Raw genomic sequence first — 4,166 nt, 5'->3', positions numbered from 1 at the left:
GTGGTAACGCCAGTATGGTGCTTGACTCTGCTCATTAAACTGTAAACAGTCAAGAGTTTCCTGATTGTTTGACAGATTCAGTAAAGCTTGTTCATGCTGTTCATCAAGTACCACTAGTACAGTAAACTCACAATGCAGCAATCACTGCCAAGTACCATTGACAGGGTGGTAACGCCAGTATGGTGCTTGACTCTGCTCATTAAACTGTAAACAGTCAAGAGGTTCCTGATTGTTTGACAGATTCAGTAAAGCTTCTTTGTAGAAAAAAACCATGACTGATCGGTAAAAATAGATGCATACAATATTTACCGCCCCATAGGTATAACTATTATAACAAAGTGTTAGTCCAATAGTAATAAGTAATGTGAATATAAGCTGTATAAACAGTAGATTTTTTTTATTGCAAGATATAAAAACATGTGAATATTCGTCGTACTTTCTTACTTGTACAGCAGTTTTTTACTATCTTAAATTATCAAACTTCTAAGGAGCCCCCCCCCCCCGAGTTACCTTATTGCAAAAATGTCATCCTTACTAACTTGATTAACAATTTTTGTTCGACAGTAAAATCATGTTCTTAACATTACAAATATCATAGTGTAAACGGGTGGTTTGGAATAGCTATGCCATTACTCTAGAGATCGCGCACAGGTGTTGATGGACAGTCTGTTGCATGTACAATCAGCCACGTCACTCTCTATTACCGGAGGACACGACTGTACCATTTGCCGCTTGATATATCTGTATTTAGGTAACAGAAACAGGGAGTTCGGTAATTGTGCATGTACCCTGATATATTAATTTGCATTGCTATTAGAATATTAGAACAAAATAGTAACAAAATAAGTAGTTCTAAGTATTTTTTTTTTTTTTTTTTAGAAGTTGGTCGCCTCTTTTAACCTTGCATTTGTCATACCTGAGCGTGGAACGTATCCAGCGAAGGAAGGGGTGAGCCGGTACAGTACGAAGGTGAACTGTACTGATAAATTTATTGGCAGTGACCAGGATCTGAACATATGACATCGTTGCCTTGGGCCCGAAGTCCGTGACGCTACCGACTGAGCCACCGACTCACCAATGTTTTTTTACCTTAACGGTTAAATCACATATCTTTAACCGAGTAGTTGATTTTTGTAGTTCATTGTTGCATTGTTATCGACTGAATTCAAATTTGTTTACGTTTAACCAAATAAGATGGATAGCTCAAGAAAACAGTTTAGTGTGCGGAAAACTCAAGAAACCTAGGAAAACTTAAAAACAACTAAATCGAGGAAACTAAATAAAGAACACAAAGAAGTTCAGTCCATTGCGTACTAAGCAAGATGTTAATATTTCGCACGTAAGTGATTATGTACTGTTGGTTTATATAGATGAAATGTCAAAACATGTAAAACCATCCAAACTATGGAGAAAATGTTGTATAATTAGGAGCACGTAAGCATGATGTAGACTGTATTCATAAAAGTAGAGTAATTTTAAATTGGGAACTAAAAATAATATTCACCATTTAGGTGAGATGAGCTCCTCCCAGGGTTATGAAGGTGGGTGATTTGTATTAGAGGTGGCTATGTTTGCACCTAAAGGATGTTGAGTGTTTTTTTTTCTTTTTTTTAAGAGTAATATGAACCAAGTTAAATACTACTTCGATGTATTAAAAGTAGGGGGAATAAATATTGGTTATGTTTATATCAAAATATCTGGCCAAATAATGCCATATCTGAGACTGACGTAATTGATAACCAATTTCTTTTAGGTATTCAGGGTGTCCCGTAAGTAAACGGCCAAACCCTGGGAATTGGTGCTATGGGTCGAAATAGAGATTAAAATCCATTGTTGCAGCCCCAAAACAGCTATTAAGGTGAAGGTTATTACCTCGTCAGCAGTTCCCAAATTGTTGTTTGATCTTTGTAGTTACATGTTTCGGTAGAACGCCATTGTCAAACTGTCGTAGTACAGGAACATATAAATCGACTTATTGTATCTTCGGCTGGTAGACATTTAGTTCACATACACACGATGGCACGTACACGAAGACACAAACGGACGGATAAAATACATTTAAGCAGGCAACCCGATTTGTACGACATTGGCGCGACCACGAGTAGGAACAGACTGCCGAACTTTTAATTTATTTTACGGTGGAAGATACCTACGTTAGTATAGAAAATTACGTGATCCAATTCAATACTAAAAATGACTGATTTTATTATACAATACTTTTAAGTACAATTATATTTTGAATGTAAATTTTTCTATTAAACGTCACCAAGCTAAAATATCGAGTAAAAAATTGATGAAATAATACGATTTTCATGCGTTGAAAATGAGGTAATACACTGTACCTAAGCTGCAACCTGACTGGCTTATCCTTATTCTTATTCTCTTTATTTTGACTCGTAAAACCATTTCCCGGAGACTGTTTACTTTCGAGACACCCTGTATATTTGCACTTAAAATACTTAAAGTGTAGGTAATATCCAGTAGTATACTTCTGAAGCACTGTCGGCTCCCCCGAAATACCGTCAACTCCAGTAGTAAACAGTCAAGAGGTTCCTGTAGTTCAATAAATAAACGGTATCAGCATACTGACACATACTTTCTCCCATAAGTTTGTCAAAAACTTATGAAACATCATGAAATTGTCAAAAACCTTTATCATGTGTAAGTGGTGAGAGTAGATAACTGTATACGCAAATGAGATTTGTAAAATTTTGTTCAGAATTTAAAGTATTATAACATGCTAAATTTTTTTTTCAAAATCGTTCGGGCCAATTTTGAGGTAATCCGATTTTTCTGTTATTTTAAGGGGGTTTTATGGTAAAATGACATAATTTACAATAACTTTTGAACCGTAATTTTTACAGAAATGTGATTTGTACCATTTTATTCAGAATATAAAGGACTATAACATACTAAATTTTTATCAAAATCGTTCGGGCCATTTTTGGGAAAATCATATTTTTTCGTTATTTTATGGGGTTTTTATAGGAAAATCCCCATTAAAAATAAAAATTTCCAAAAAATTAAAAAAAAACTATCAAAACTGTAAGGAGTATAACATACTATGTTAAATCAAAACCGGATGTTTTTCTAAAATCCTATTTTTTGTTGTTTTATGGGGTTTTTATGGGAAAATAACATATTTGACCATAACTTTTGAACCGTAATTTTTAGAGATATGGGGTTTGTACCATTTTATTCAGAATTTAAAGGGCTACAACATACTAAATTTTTATCAAAATCGTTCGGGCCGTTTTCGAGAAAATCTGTTTTTTCCGGTTTTTTATGGGTTTTTATGGGAAAATTCCCATTAAAAATCAAAATTTTTAAAAAATGAAAAAAACGCCTGGAGATACCATGGATTAGAACCTAAATACCAAATTTCATCGAAATCGGACCACAGGTGTGGTCTCTAGCTCTGTACACATCCAGACACACAGACACACACACACACACACAGACATCACATCGAAAACCACTTTTTTAGGTCCAGGGGGACCCAAAACGAATATATCCACTCAAAACTCAAACTCGAAAATTTTGACGAAAACAATACTTTCTCCATATACTATGGTATAGGGGGAGAAAGTAAAAAACACTGCCAAAGTCCCTGTGAATCAAGAAAGACCAAGCTGACAAAGGCAAATGCCATACCTCTACAAGGTCTTTTAGAGATAAGGAGGTGGTTAAAACTATCAAGTGCATGAAAAACAAGTTTAGTGTGGGTATTGATGGAATTAGTATTTTTGTAATCAAGACTTGGATATTTTTGCCCCTCTCCTGTGTAAAATTTATCAGTTGTCGTTGACACAGGGTGTTTTTCCTGACAAACTTAAAGTAGCCACTGTTGTCCCCATTTACAAGTCAGGTGACCCCTCTGAAATCGTTTCATATCGTCCAATCTCAGTTATAAATTCAATTGCTAAAATCTTTGAATCTCTCATTAAGAAAAAATATTTTAATACTTTGAAAGAAAATCATTATTTTCGAATCCTCAATATGGATCTTTACCAGGCAAGGGAACGGACTTGGCTATAGAGAGGCACATTAGCTGCATCACCGAATCAATGGATAGAAATAAGTACACACTGTCACTGTATTTGGACTTCCAAAAGGCATTTTATGTACTAGATCTTAACATTTTATTTCATAAGTTCAGCAAGTAT

The sequence above is a fragment of the Macrosteles quadrilineatus genome, unplaced genomic scaffold (genome assembly GCF_028750875.1).
Source record: "Macrosteles quadrilineatus isolate MER2022 unplaced genomic scaffold, UCM_ALF_1.0 Scaffold_2__2_contigs__length_208266976, whole genome shotgun sequence".
Taxonomy (NCBI): Eukaryota; Metazoa; Arthropoda; class Insecta; order Hemiptera; family Cicadellidae; genus Macrosteles; species Macrosteles quadrilineatus.
The sequence above is the reverse complement of the archived record's forward strand: the minus strand, read 5'-3'. Positions refer to the sequence as shown.